Raw genomic sequence first — 16,413 nt, 5'->3', positions numbered from 1 at the left:
GAGAGCCTCCTTTAAAACTATCCAGTGCATATCTGTTCCTTTTCCAGGAGGCTTTTTCTAACCACTGAGCACTGAAAGATTATTGTTTCTTTTAATCTCTTATTTTTTGTCTATACCAGTTACTTGGCATTTCAAAATGTACTACTTTCAGAAACCTCTTTTATGGTTTTGCATTATTTTAATTTCTGCATTGATATTTCACTTTTCATATGTGCATGTCTCATTGTCCTGAAAAAGATTCATTTTCTAGAGGGCTAGGAGTGTGTATTATACATGTTTACATCTCTCCTAGTATCTGACATAATGTTATACACATAGTTGGCAGTCAATAAATATTTGCTGAATGAAGGATAAGATAATAAATCATGTAGACATTTTAAATAGAAGAAACTGGGGAATTTGGAAACTACAGAGAAAAGGATTCGCATTACTAGTAAGAATTGTTAAAACGGAATCATCCAAAGAATATTCTGAATTAACAGAAGGCCCAAGTCATTTATAATCTGCATTTTTTAAAGGATATACATTATAATGAAATCAACACAACTTACAAAGTGAGTCCATAGGACCTATGGGACTGTTAAGAACAATCTATAATTGGAATATGGTAATTTTAAATGCTAGTGATTCCTGAATTTATTCCCATGGATTTATTGCTAGGAATTCTGACATTGTCCCAGGAGACAATATCTTGAGCTATATATGGCATTCTTCATGTCATCTTCTCTCCTTGCTTCGGTGCCATCAGGATAACAAGCACTTCTGCAATCCTCGGTAGAATGTATATGCTGCAGACAGTAGGAATGAATTCAGCCGTAACATATGCTGCACATTTACTATGCACAGCTTGTTAGATTCTGATTTCTGATCTGCCATTTTTCCCTAAGGAATATAGACTGCCTGTGTGGCAAAAAATAATACGGGCAACTATTTATGAAAAAGGGTGGACTATTTATAAAAAAAAAAATAGAGCCCCAAATGAACGAATTCGTCAGTCATATGTGATCTTTCTTTTACTTACTCATTAGATGAATTTATTTATGATAAGTAAGTTTTCATGGTGTCATATTTATTTTATCACAGAGAGAAAGAGTACATGCCCAGAAATTGGATGCCACACATTCCCACTCAACTTGCAGTAATGAGGGCTGTTCTCACCGATTTACTTTCTGTCTGGCAGACAAGAGGGTTGTTCGTTTTATCATTGTTGCCCACACCTATCAGCCGTCCCTCCAATTTGATGACTACCACAGCACTATATATAGCAAATCTCCTCAGGGGCTATAATTATTCATCTTTCAGAAGGCACAAGATCTATAATGGATGAGTGCTGTAGACAAGAAACCAGTTTATAGGTTTATCTCCTAAGCGAAAGAATAATCTGTCTTTATTGGAGGAATAGACCATTACCATTTAATAGATGAGTTGTAAGTATTGAAAAAGATTGTATAAATGCATTTGTGGCTCAGGCACATAAAATCTTCTGGTATTGCCACGTAGAAAGCAAAAGCTGACTATTTCATTTCATCAGACCATATCATGATTTGGAAAATTCAGAGAACTGTCATGAAGACTTAGCTTGCTGTCTTGAGTTACGAATTACTCTTAAATTAGTATCACTACTGCTGCTATTGGAAGTTCCTGATTTCATAACATTTTTGAGAGGAGTAGTCAATCAAGGCACTCAAGCTGTTATTTCCATCAGAGAAGGTGGCTTAAAATGTCCCCTATGGCATGTATCTTGGTTACTCTTTGAATTTTCAGTTGAACACGCAGTCCGTTTTGCCCTGTATGTTCAGGCACTATGGTAGCCAGCAGTACATTTTTCTCCATTTGTTTTTCAGTATTCTGTTGGTTTTCACTAATACAGCTTGTTTACCCACTGAAGCATTTGAATATTGCTTATGCCAAATAGTAAATTGGTTCTGCTCAATGGTATTCTGATTTGTCTTGGTTGAGGCTCTTTAGAATTCAAAGAAAAAGCCACCCAAGCTACCCTAAGGAAGGAGCTGTTATATGAGAATGTCAGGTCATTGCATGGATATGTATAGATTCAGGGACAAAAGTGAAAAACCAATGCTTTTCCTATATCTGGGGCTACACAATCTCTCTCTTTGCTTTTCTCTCATCGGTCTATTCTTGCCCTTTTCATTAGCTTCTTCTCTTATTCATCTTTCCCAGACCCATTAAGCCCACACCTCCAATTCTATATTATGACTTCTGCTTCACCACAGTTTCCATTGCTAAATTCAAACACTTCTGAAAGCTGGATTGACCTACTCTCTCAATAGCGATGTTCCCTTTGGGATGCTCTGTCACCAAGGCTGGAGTGCAATGGCGTGATCTCAGCTCACTGCGTTCTCCACCTCCCAGGTTCAAGCAATTCTCCTTCCTCAGCCTCCTGAGTAGCTGGGACTACAGGTGTGCACCACCACACTTAGCTAATGTTTTGTATTTTTGGTAGAGTTGTGGTTTCACCATGTTGACCAGGCTGGTCTCAAACTCCTGACCTCAGGTGACCTGCCTGCCTTGGTCTCTCAAAGTGCTGGGATTACAGGCATGAGCCATGGTGCCTGGCCCTGGGATGCTCTTTCAAGCAAGACCCAGGGATAGGGCGGTTTCTCTAGAAGAGGCCCTAGGAAGCATAGGCCATGAAACCCAACAAGTCATGAACGTCTTTCCCATCACACTCTCAAGCCTCTCTATTGTCTCACATTTAAGTCTTCAAGCTGCCTTGGAAATAGGAGCAATTGTATCACATGCCTGTACTCCTGCATACACACCAAGCTACCCTTTGTGTTACAGCTTTTCAATTCTGCAGAAACTATAAAATTAAAGCAGTTTCTGAAAGTTTCTGGATTAGAGGCCATCAATCTGTATGTCCTCTGTTGCAAAACACCAGTACCAGTATCTGAGTTCTCTTTCTTGGCCATGTTTGGGGGCCAAATATTGTAACCATCAATGACTGACTGTGCAATATAGAAAGGAGGTCAGGGCCTGGACATGACTGTTCCACCACAAATTGGAACTCTAGCTCCCCTAATGTAAATTTAGTTAAGGCCTCTTGTTCAAGCAATAGGTGATTGGAATTGTTTCTTTTGCTCTCAGCAAATGCATAGCAGTAAAATTGAACCCATGAGTCTGGACTGGAGAACACAGGTCAGATACCAAGACTAAAAACCAGACCCTTAATAGCATGGCCAGGAGATAGGAGAGAACACTGCTGTGGCGAAGCCAGGAAGGGATTTAGTCCTTAATGTACATGCTTCTATCATGCTACACTGTAGTGCATGTACAAATCTATCTTCCTGAAAGAAGATTAAGATTCTTGAGGGTACAGATGATATCCTAGTTGTCTGTGGGTCCCAGGACTCAATGTGGTACCTGGCACATAGTAGGTACACAACAGTATTTGCTAATTGAATGAATGGATTGTATAAGGAAACTTCTCTGCTGACATCAGCAAGGCCTTCCTCAAGTAGGAGCCAGCTTTTCTCCTTGTACCTTCCTGTGTGTGTAGAATATTGAGTGGATTAATCATCCTAATTAAAATTTAAATATATTTTCTAATCTTAGGCAATTTCAGGAAGTGCTTTTTTCATTGTCAGCCTTCAAAAGAACTGTTTTCATTTTACATCATCTAGTTACATCATTTTATTATGAGTTAATGGAATATATCTTCCTGAGTGCTTAGACCTATAACATTTTGAAATCATTCTTTGCTACATTTGCCGTGCTTAAACCTTTCCATGCCATTTACTACCATACGTCATCTTATAATTTTTTCTGCTTCTTTCTGATCAAAGGCACCTGTCGGCACAGTGGTATCTACAGCAAAGCACTGATCTTCTGGTGCCCCCAGGTAGGTACTGCCTCCCTGTCCCCAAATGCTATATTTTATATAATATCTTTGCCTTAGAAAACCTATTGCCAATTTTCTTTTTACAAAAATAAAACACGTGTATTGTAGACTTTTTAGGGAAAAAAATAAGCAGAAATAACATGCTAATTAGCCACAGTTTCCATCACCCAGAGATAATCCCTGTTTGTTACCAGGCTTTTCCCTATGTTCATAAGAATGTTATTTTGAACAAAAACAGTGTAACATTTTTAAAAACAGATATCCCAAAATAGTCATGGCCCTATTCAAACTCAGTAAACCTGCTAAATATGGTGAGCAACCTACCTCTCCAAGCATACAAGCCCTTTGTGACAGTTGGATAAAAAACTCACCTGAATTTTACTCTTATGATTTAAGTTGCATTTTGCCACATTAAAACATTATAGCACTCTTTGGTCTGGTAGTTTATTTTTTGGATTTATTTAGCACAAATGAAGCCATTAATTGGCAGTCTTTCAACTCCCTGGGTACGGGTAATAATAAAGACATCATAAAGGGGGTGGTGCAGGCAGATCAGATGCTCTCCTAGGCCTTTCTGATGGGAACTAGTGAAATAATAAATCATTCAAAAAAATCTTTCAGAATTCATTGCTGAACTGGTACAAAAGTAAGAACTTCTCAGAGGTGGGAGCTAAAGTCAAAGCAGAACCTTGGGTGGCAGGAGCACTGAGACTGGCTTTTGTGCTGAGACCTCATGCTTCAGCTTTGGCAGCAGCACAGACACAGGGAAGGAGAGCCAATGCCAGCTAAAGCTAGGAGAGTCTCAAGAGGCGTCCTCCAAATCAGCCAGGACTTTGTGCACACTTAGTGCAATGGAAAATGAGAAATGAAGGCCACCCCATGGAAGGGGACAGCTAGGTGATTTACTGGACTTGAATTTGGTTTTGAAAATGTGAAAGTACAATGTCTAATATCTTCTCTGATAATTAATAATCATAAGCCAGCCTACATTTGGACTTGAAGACAAGAAAGAGGTAGAGAGGAGAACAGAGAATATAAACACAATTGGGAAAAGAATAATCAGATTGTGAAAGCAAATTAAAATACAAGCATGTATTTCAGAGTTTTCTTCAACTAGTATGTTTCTAGTAGAACACCTCTTTTTAATAACCAAATATCATGGAACATATCTCTGAATATAATTTTTATCAGCCATTGGTTATATAGAAGTGGTGTCTAATTACATTCCAAATACTCATAGCATTTTAAACAAAATGATGTGCTGGAAAGGTATGAGGTTACATTCCAAATACAATGGATAGGTCATCAGAATCTCACGAAGATTTTCTGAAAAGCATTCAGAGTTCTAGCAAAAAGGAGATGCTGGCCCTAAGCGAGACATCACAGCTCACACTCCGTGGGAACTGGCCTTTGCCACTGTAATGCTTGTCGGGAATGTGTTTTCGAACTGCCTTTATATTTAGCCTCTATTTTTGACTAGTGATGAATGAGTCACATGCACACATGCACACACACACACGCAATATTAAAAAGTATTGAAGAAAGTGTGAAGAAAGAAGAAAACAAATGCAAATAATGGGAGTTTAAACAAAGCTCCATTTTACAAATTTTTTTCCTTAAATGTTGGTCACCTCCTTTGACAATTTTTCATGGCCCTTTTGTTCAGGTGCATTTTCAGCAGTGACAAATGATGGAGAGTTTCCATTAGCTTCTGAGTTGGATGGTTTGCTTGAAATTACCCTTTATCATCTCACTCATCCACACGAGCACTTTCCACAACCAGTGAAAATTACTGTCAGCCCTGCTTCTCTCTCAGTTTTTTCAAGTATCAAGTTTTCTCCTCACTCAGTGAGTGACAGTTTATTACAGGTAATTGTCTTGTTTTTATTGAAAAATTTCACTGTACTTTTTCTGACAAAATTCATTTATTGCTGTTGTTATTTGCTTTGCCATATTGTAAACATAATGTTCACAGTATGCATGCAGATATTACATGTTTGGTAATCAGAGAACAATGTTGTTTTCAAATAATATTTTTTATTTCAATAACTGTCAAAATGCAAGTGATTTTTGGTTACACAGATGAATTATATAGTGGTGAATTCTGAGATTTTAGTGCACCTGTCGCCTGAGTAGTGTACGTTGTACCCAATATGTAGTTTTGTATCTCTGACCCCATCCCAACTTCCCTTTCTGAGTCTCCAAAGTCCGTTATGTCTGCATGCCTTTATGTAACTATAGCTTAGCTTCCACTTATTACTGAGAACTTGCAGTATTTGGTTTTCCGTTCCTGAGTTATTTCACTTAGAATAATGACGTTCAGCTCCATCCAATTTTTTTATGGCTGAGTAGTATTCTATGGTGTGTGTGTATATATATATCACATTTTCATTATCCACTCATTGGTTGATGGGCATTTAGGTTGGTTCCATATCTTTGCAATTGTGAATTGTGCTGTGATAAACATACAGGTGCTGATATAATGACTTCTTTCCTTTTGGGTAGATATCCAGTAGTGGGGTTGCTGGATCAAATGGTAGATCTACTTTTAGTTCTTTAAGAAATCTCCATACTGTTTTCTATAGAGATTCTACTAATTTACATTCCCACCAGCAATGTATGAGCATTCCCTTTTCACCACATCTACACTAACATCTATTTTTTGGGGCTTTATTAATAATTATGGCCATTATTGCAAGGGTAAGGTGGCATCTCATTGTGGTTTTGACTTGGATTTCCCTGATTTTTTCATTTTTAACCTATGAAAAAATGTTGAGCATTTTTTCATAGTTTAGTTTTGGCCATTTGTATATCTTCTTTTGAGAAATGTCTATTCATGTAATTTGTTCACTTTTTGATGGAATTATTTGTTTTAGAAAACAATGTTTTAAGCATTTTATATCCTAATATAATAGTTCATTTACATTTGAGCATTTTACTTAAGAAAACTGGTTGAGAGGTAGGGTTAACATATAATGCATTGTATGTTATACATTTTCTTATTTAGAATAACAGAAAACAGACTCCTAGTTACTGTTTTTATGCAAAATTATCTGATGTTTTAGGAGTAGATTATTGACATTAAGCAAAAGATGGCTTTATATTATTAATCATAATTAATATAAATGGATTAATCTCTGCAGGTAAAGTATAAAGATGAACAGGCTGGATTAAAAAAAACCAATAATAATAAAAATAAACAAATAAAATCTTCATCCAACCCCCCCAACCCAGCCATATACTACTTTAAATAGACCACATACATTACAAGAATATCTAAATATCTAGAATCAAATAATAGAAAAATATATATCAGACAAAAAATCAAATGAAATCTGAGGTAGCTATATTAATATTAGATAAAATGACTGCAGGGCAGTAATAAAGACAGTCACAATAGAACATTAAAAATTTGTAATTCATCTTAAAGATATAGTGAATCTAAACTTTATGCACAAAACAACATAGTGTCAAAATATATAAATCAAAAGTTGATGGAACTATAAAGAATAAAGGACAAATTTACTACTATAGTACCCTCTAAAATACTAATAGATCAGGCAGACAAATTAGTAAGCTAAAGAAGATTTTAACTGAACAATTAAGCTTGATCCAACGGATCTTTAAAAAACAATACATTTAATGGTTTGAAAGTACACATTCTGCATACTAATGTGTAGCACATATGATTTATAAAAACTGAATTACTGCTGGGACAAGAGCAAGCCCAACCAAATAGAAAAGGCTAAAACCATAGGGGGAAGATTGGTAAATCTTGGCTACATTAATAAGAAGAATGGCTATTTATTGAAAAAGCAGCCCCCAAACTAGGAGAAATCTGTAAGACGTGTAACTCAAAGGATTATATAAAGAACACCTAGAAATCAACAAGAAAAAAAATACAAGAAGCCAAAACAAAGATAGGAAAAGTTATTATCTGATGAGCCATTCCAACTGTCCCATAAACACATGAGAAAATGCTCAAACTCAGTAATTAGAAAATGTAATTTAAAACCATAATGAAGTATAATTTCATACCACTAGATGGTGAAAATCTCAATGTTGGTCAATACTAATGGTAAGATGTAAGTAAAACAAGATCCCAAATCCACTGCTGGTGTTAAACAATATGCTATCTGAGGATACATACATAGCTGAAAACACTATATACAATTCAGGATGGTGGTTACCCCTGAGGGGGGACGTGAAGGGAGGAGGATGATTATCATTCATTAAACTACGCATGCATATTTGGTACATGTTTTTGTAGGGATACTGTATTTCACAACTTAAAAAAAAGTTAATGAAGGTAAAGACTGGTATTGGGCTGCACAAAAGACATTTTGGTACTTGGTAGGCATTGCCTTATGGTTTACAGACAGGCACTTTGCTGTCAGTTTGTCTTTTATCTTCTTTGTGCTTTTTCTAATGGTTTTCAGTACTGAGCCTGAGCTCTGGACAATTATACCAAACACACACATTAAATTTCAAGACATTGTGTTGCCTGCTTGTCACAAACCCAAAGTACCTTGTTTACTGCAAACCTTTTTAAGACAGAGGGACCATAAAACAAAGACTGTTTAAACTAACATTCCTGATATGGAATAGTATGGTCTAATATTATTTAAATCTCTGAAACATTTAGTCAGATTGTAGTGTTTGGAGCTTTTTAGTTTTATCTGGCATGATTCTCCCCATAAAATCATGCTGCTAATTCTAGTGTGTATATAAACTTTCTAAATTATTGTGAAGTATTTGTTTTAGATTCCTTTTAAGATGATTTTAATCTTTTTATAAGCCTTAAGGAAAATGAAGATCAAACCATTTCCCCTTTTCTTGTGGTGATGACCAAACATATTAAATCCATATCTAGCCAAACCTCAGTTTTTGTAAAGATCCTGTAGTAATTTATTAAGTAAACAACCAGAAGCTTCCTTTACTTGGCTGTAATGAATCACCTCAAATATCTATCTATGCCTACAGACTCCTAGGACCATCTGTCTTCTATTTGAGTTAAATTTATACTGTCTGACTTTATGCTGTATAGAAGTGATGCTGAAAGCAGCCATGGTTGACTGCAGGCTTATTCTTGAATCTTTCTCCAGGACCTCTGGATGAAGGCATTTCTTCCTTTTCCTTAATCAAATATCTTTAACTCTGTTTTGGATTTCCTTTTTTTCCCCTTTGAAAGGATTTTTCTTCTATAATAATTCCCTCCTGTTTCATAACTTTCTCAATCTCTTCTCCCTCCTCTAAAATGTTTACATCTCACTTTTCTTCAAAAACAAACAACAAAACTTCCGGTGACACCAATGAGCCATTCAACACCAGTTTATTGCATCCCTTTTTTATTTCCCTAGCAATTGTTGGAACTATTGTGAACGTCATACCCCTCCCTCTTGGTCACTGGTACCACGGCCAATTGACCACTGCTCAGAGCTCATCTCTTATCTCTCTTCCTTTGTGAACTGCGCTTTAATCATGCAGGTCTCTGGCTAAGCATCCCCCATGTTTCAGGCCTTTGCATTTGCTCTTTCCTCTGCCCCAGTGCTTTTCCCCCATTGAGTCACATGACTTCCTTTAGGTCTCTGCTCACGTATCCCCTTGGTCATCCTATTTTTGAAAACCAAAATAGCAGAACAGTGTCCCTCACCAGCCTTCTTGGATTGCTTATTTTTCTTTACTGGCTGGCATGTAATTACTGGTTGTCTGCAAACGCAATGAAAAAGAGAGACTTTGCCCCATTTGTTCCCTGTTGGAACAATGCCTGGCACATAGTTGGAGCTCAGTAAATTCCTGTGTATTGGAGCAGTTAACGGATGTTGAAACTGTCCCATCTAGGGTCTGTAATGATTCTTCTGTTTCCTTGATGTCTGATTTATCACTCTGTTTCATTTGGTTGTCCTTGTAGCACATGTTTCTCTCAGCTTTGGTGGTTCTCATACTTTTTATTCAACCTCTTGTGTTCTTCCTCTGTCCTTTCCAAGAGTTTCTTTCAAATTATGGCCTCCTCCAAGTCTCAGTTCTGGACCCTAGAAATTTCTTTTTCGGTGCTCACATCCTTGGAAATGTATCCTATTTTTTTAAACTGTGGTGAAAAAACATATAAAACTGGCCATCTTAATAATTTTAAAGTATATGGTTCAGTGGCGTTAACTATATGCACAGAGTAGAATCATGCGGTATTTGTGTTTTTGTGACTGATTTATTTCACTTTGCATAATATCTTCAAGGTTCATCCATGTTGCCGCATATGAAAAGGATTTCCTGCTTTTTAAAGTCTGAACAATATTCCATTGTGTGTGTATATACCATGTTTTCTTCATCCATTCATCTGTTGATGGACATTCAGGTGGCATCCACCTCTTGGATGTTGTGAATAATACAAATATCTCTTTAAGATCCTGTTTTTAATTCTTTTGGATTTATACCCAGAAGTGGGATTGATGGATCACATGGTAATTCTATTTTTAATTTTTTGAGAGCACTCCATACTGTTTTGCATAGCAGCTGCACCATTTTATATTCCCACAAACAATGTGCAAGACTTCCAATTTCTCTCCACATCTTCACCAATACTTGTTATTTTCTGGTGTTTTTTTGATAGTGGCTATCCTAATGGATATGAGATAATATCTCACTGTGGTTTTGATTTGCATTTCCCTGATGATAAGTGATCTTAGGTAACTTTTTATATGCTCTTTGGCCATTTGTATATCTTTTTTTTGGAGAAATATCTATTCAAGCCTTTTGCCCATTTAAAAAATATCTTTTGTTATTGTTGTTTTTGAGCCATAGGAGTTCTTCATATATTCTGGATATTAACTCCTTATCAGATGTATGGTTTTGCAAATCTCTTCCTCCGTTTTGTCGATTGCCTTTTCACCTTGTTGATTATTTTCTTTGCTGGGCAGAGGTTTTTTTTCTCTTAAGACTTGTTATAGGCCAGGCTTACAGCTTATGGCTGTAATCCCAGCACTTTGGGAGGCCAAGGGGGCAGATGACTTGAGGTCATGAGTTTCAGACCAGCCTGGTCAACATGGTGAAACCCCATCTCTACTAAAAATACAAAAATCAGCCAGGTGTAGTCGCACATGCCTGTAATCCCAGCTACTCAGGTGGCTGAGGCAAGAGAATCGCTAAAATTCAGATGGTGGAGGGTGCAGTGAGCCAACAGCTTGCCACTGCACTCGAGCCTGAGCAATGAAAGGAGACTTCATCTTCAAAAATAAATAAATAAAGACTTTTTATACCTCAGCTGGCTCTTGATTTAGGTCTATAGTCCTCACTCTTATTCCACACCCCTTTGTACTTAAGTCTTGCCTTACTGTGTATTTCCTTTCTTCCTTCGTTTCTATGGTGTCAGGTATAGTATTACATATTAAGTGGAAACTCAGTAATTGAGTTACTGAATTGAATGATTTAAAATGCCACATGGTGCCTTCTAGTTTTGACTTCTTATCAGGTCTTCAAGTTCATGTCTCCAAATGCTTTCTTAACATCTCAAAACTGTCTCATTGCCAACATATGAGGCCTTATAATTATCCTTCTTCCACTTTCCTCTTATGTAATAAAACATTAAGTTCTCTCTATTCCTTCCAGACAATAAGTCTTAAATTGAACATTTCTTCCCAGTCATAAGGTCCCTGGGAGGCAATCCTAACTAACACAATCCCTCCAAATGCTACCTCCCATTCTGCTCTCAGCTGCGGACTCAAACAAAAAGTCACTCCACTATTGTCCTATTCAAGAACGTATGGTGACTTCCAGTCACCCCTGAGAATAAAATAAAAAATTTCACTTGGCTTTCATTGTGCCCTGTGAAGGTGGGAAATACAGTTTCAACCCCAAACCCTAAAATGGTCTCCCCACTTTAGCCAAATGTACTTTTTCGTCTCCAATATGACCTCCTCATTCCTACCTCTGACCCTCACTGTTTCCTGGAAGACTTTCCAACCTGGGTTAAATAATTCAAGCCTTACTTTCCTCTAGAATCCTAACTCAATTATGCTTTTAATTTCCTCTGACAAGTCTAACTCAAATGAATTCTGACCTAACTTTGAATTTCATTAGCATCTCTGTATGTTTTAACATTTAACAGGTTAATGCTTTCATTAATATAATAGCATTTTCTTTTGTGATATCACTACTTTGTACTTTTCTTTGAGCAGTGGGGATGGAGAAAATTGCAGTAATTTTTTTTTTTAATTTGGAGTTACAGATTTTTGGAAAAGTCAAGAAGCAATGATTTTTGCTCCATCATAGCCGCTCCTAAAACCAAACCAAAACAAAACAATTAACTTTGCAATGACCTTACACCAACTTTCCATAGATCTAAAACCCAAGGTGGCTGTCATAGTATCAGGTTTTTTGAATAAATTATCAAAATAATTAACTAGCCTAAACAGTCATGACCCAAGTGCAAGTGTAATGCTGAACTCATAAACAGTGTGCTGGTTGAGGAAGACAAAGTCCCTTAGGGACCCATGGCACTAACTTAGTCTGTGATCTTGGACAATTCACTTAACTTTTTGAAAATCTTCCTTTCTATTTTCAAATGCGGATAAGATTAGTGTCCAAGAGGTATTAATCTCCGGTGCCTTTAGTTCTTGATAGGCCAGACATAAATTATGACATCAGGTTAAAGCAAATTCTCTCTTTCTTTATTAGAAATAGGAGCTTGTCTATGTATTTAGAGTTGATCCATCTTATTCTGAAATAAAGGGTTTTATGTCAGTTTTCAAAATATGTACTTGTAAGTTAAAAAAAGTCAAGGCGAGTGGACAATAAGTAGTAAGAAAAATATGAGACACATGGAAAAAATAAGTAGAAAAAGCCATGATGAAAAATAAGAGTGGGATCAATACACAGAAAGTATGTTCTGAGAAGCAATTCACTTGCTACAGATGGACTGAAAATCTGACTCTGAGATTTCTAACTCAGATAGGAGAACAGGATCAGTTAAATGATTCATGAGGTCCATAAGTAAAAACAAACCAGCTGCTCAAAAGCATAGCTATTCCTGGTACAAAGATCAGAGGGAAATTTCCTGTTCTAAACAATGACACTCAACTGATAAAGGGAAGCAGGCACAACAGTTCAGTAAATGATACAACATTTTCCCTTTTAACATTTTTGAGTTTTTTTCATAGTGTCTTTGCTCCCATTCTATTTTTCAATAAGAAAAGGTTGGCAATAGACTAGATTGGTCAAAGACTTTGACAGGTGAAAATAATTTTTAGGGGGAATTTGAAAGAAACAGCTAGGGAGTAGCAAAGAGACACATCGAGAAGGAACAGGTCAAGAGTATAGAAATGACAAGTTTTCAGGCCAAGGCAAGGGCAAATTAGGAAGTTAGAAGCCATCTGGACAGATGGAGTGTGGTGCCAAAGCCCTAAAGTAGCAGAGCCTGAGTTTTATGTAGAAGATAAAGAAAATGAGCTAATTGTTGCAACTATGTGATATTATAGTTATAATGAGTAAAATTATTTTAATAGCAATATTCAATAGCATCTCTTTTGCATTTTTATTTCACTTATACTATTTCTAGAAAAAAAAATATATGTAATTATTCTGTAATGGACCTGAAAGAACTTCTACATTGAGACTACAATTAGCTTTGGCCTTAGTCCATCACAAAGGAAGTAAAGGCAATTGGAAAATGACCAAATGATGTAAACAGAGAATTTAAAAGAGAGAAAATTTGTATTCGTATGGTCAATATCCATAAAATATTCTTTATTTTTTGCTGGTAATTATAAATGCACATTGAATCAGCAATGATATACTAGTGTCATTTAACAGTTAAAATCACACAGCAGCTTTAATTTTAAATGATAATACACAGCATTGGCTCTCTCATTCTCAGCTGGTGGCAGAGTAAGCTGACACAATCTTTGTACAGTTTGGCAATATATACCAAATCTTTAACAATCAGCACATACTTTAATTTAGCAATTTCACTTCTAATAATTTATTCATAGAATATAACTAAGGACAATGCCAAAGATGTTCACTGAAGAGTTTTTCAGTGATATTTAAAAATACAGAGGCTAAAAAACCAACAACTAGAAATTTGTTCAGTAAATTATAATTCATGCATATAATAGAGTACTATGCAATCATAAAAACTGCAGATGTCACAGAAATTTTGACCTGGGAAGATACTCATAACATCTTGTTTTGTGCTGAAAGCAGGTTACATCAAGATGTATTGTAAAGCTATAGTTGATCAATATAGTGTGTTATTGGTTTAGAAATAAGTTTAGACAAATAGATTAGTGGAATGAAATAGAGACCAAAAATAGATGCAGATATATACAGTCAGTTAATTTTTAACAAAGGCACAAAGCATTTGAAAGGGAAAAGAAAACCCTTTCAACAAATAATCTTAGAAAAACTAGACATCCATGTGAGAAAATAAATGTACCTTAGCCCCTACCTCACACCATAAACCAAAAAAGTAATTCAAGATTGATCATAGACCTAAACATAAAAGTGAAAATTATAAAGCTTCTAAAAGAAAACAAGGATAATATCCTTGCAATTTTGGGAGAGGCAAAAATTTCTTAGCTAAATCACAAAAGCACTAACCATTAAACATAAAATTGGTAAATTAGACATTATCAAAATTTATCCTCATAAAAGCACAACACTAAAGAAATGAAAAGGTGCACCACAGATTGGGATCAAAGGTTTGCAACCCAAATAGCTGACAAAATAATTGTAATCAGAATATACAAACAATGCCAACAATTCAATATTGAAAAACCAAATAACCCAATTAAAATAAACAAGCAGATACTTTGCAAAAGAAGATACTTCGCAAATACTTGAGGATACTTTGCAAAAGAAGATAATGCAAATGACCAATAAACACATTGAAAAGATGCTCAATAATGTTAGACATTGGGGAAATGCAACTGAAAATTGTAGGGAAAGACTACTACATACTTATGAGATTGCTGCAACTTGAAAATGGAGGGCTAAATGTTGGTGAGTACATGTAGTAACTGAAACTCTAGTAAACTGCTGGTAAAAGTGTAAAATGGTACTATCACTTGGGAAAATCATTTGGTAATTTTAAAAATAAGATCAAATATATATCTAGCCTGTGATCTGCAGTTGAACTCCTCAGTTTTTACTCAAGATAAATGAAGACATACACCCATGAAAAAAAGACTTATACAAAGATGTTAATAACAGCTTTATTCATATTAGCTCTAAACTCTTAAGACAACCTAAAGTCTGTAAATAGGTAAATTAATTAACAATTTTTGGTATAGTCATACAATAGAATACAGGCAGCAATAAGAAGGAATGAAGGGGTGGCCTGCCCCTCCACACCTGTGGGTGTATCTCGTCAGGTGGGATGAGAGACTGATAAAAGAAATAAGACACAGAGACAAAGTATAGAGAAAGAACAGTGGGCCCAGGAGACTGGCGCTCAGCATACGGAGGACCTGCACTGGCACAGGTCTCTGAGTTCCCTTATTATTACCATTTTCACTATCTCAGCAAGAGGAATGTGATAGGAGAGCAGGGTGATAGTGGGGAGAAGGTCAGCAAGAAAACATGTGAGCAAAGGAGTCTGTGTCACAAATAAGTTCAAGGGAACGTACTATGCCTGGATGTGCACGTAGGCCAGATTTATGTTTCTCTTCACCCAAACATCTCAGTGGAGTAAAGAATAACAAAGTAGCATTGCTGCCAACATGTCTCACCTCCCGCCACAGGTTGGTTTTTCTCCTATCTCAGAACTGAACAAATGTACAATCGGGTTTTATACCGAGACATTCAGGTCCCGGGGCAGGAGAGAGTGGCCTTCCTCTATGTCAACTGCAAGAGGCTTTCCTCTTTTACTAATCCTCCTCAGCACAGACCCTTCACGGGTGTCAGGCTGGGGGACCATCAGGTCTTTCCCATCCCACGAGGCCATATTTCAGACTATCACATGGGGAGAAACCTTGGACAATACCCGGCTTTCCAGGGCAGAGGTCCCTGCGGCTTTCCACAGTGTACTGTGTGTGCCCTTGGTTTATCAAGACTGGAGAATGGCAATGACTTTTACCAAGCATGCTTGCCTGTAAACAGTTTGTTAACAAGGCACATCCTGCACAGCCCTAGATCCCTTAAACCTTGATTCCATACAACACATGTTTTTGTGAGCTCAAGGTTGGGGCAAAGTTACAGATTAACAGTCTCTCAGGGCAAAGCAATTGTTCAGCAATTTAGCGATATGAATGAATCTTTAGTGATACCACTGAGTAAGAAAAGCATGACAGAAAAGAGTACATATTGTTTGATCCCATTTATAAGAAGTACAAGAACAAATGAAAACGATTATATGGTGAAAAACCGCAAATAGTGGTTGCCGCTGGTGAGGTGGGCAGGGATTGACTGAAAGGGGTCATGAGAAAGCTTTTCGGATGGACATAAATACTTTGTGATTAGTGATGGTTGCATGTGTACATTTGTCAAAACTCATCAATGTACACACAAAATCTGTGCATTTTATTTGTGGGAACATTTCTAAGAAGGTCACCATTAAT

Source organism: Papio anubis, chromosome 6 (genome assembly GCF_008728515.1).
Source record: "Papio anubis isolate 15944 chromosome 6, Panubis1.0, whole genome shotgun sequence".
Classification (NCBI taxonomy): Eukaryota; Metazoa; Chordata; class Mammalia; order Primates; family Cercopithecidae; genus Papio; species Papio anubis.
The sequence above is the reverse complement of the archived record's forward strand: the minus strand, read 5'-3'. Positions refer to the sequence as shown.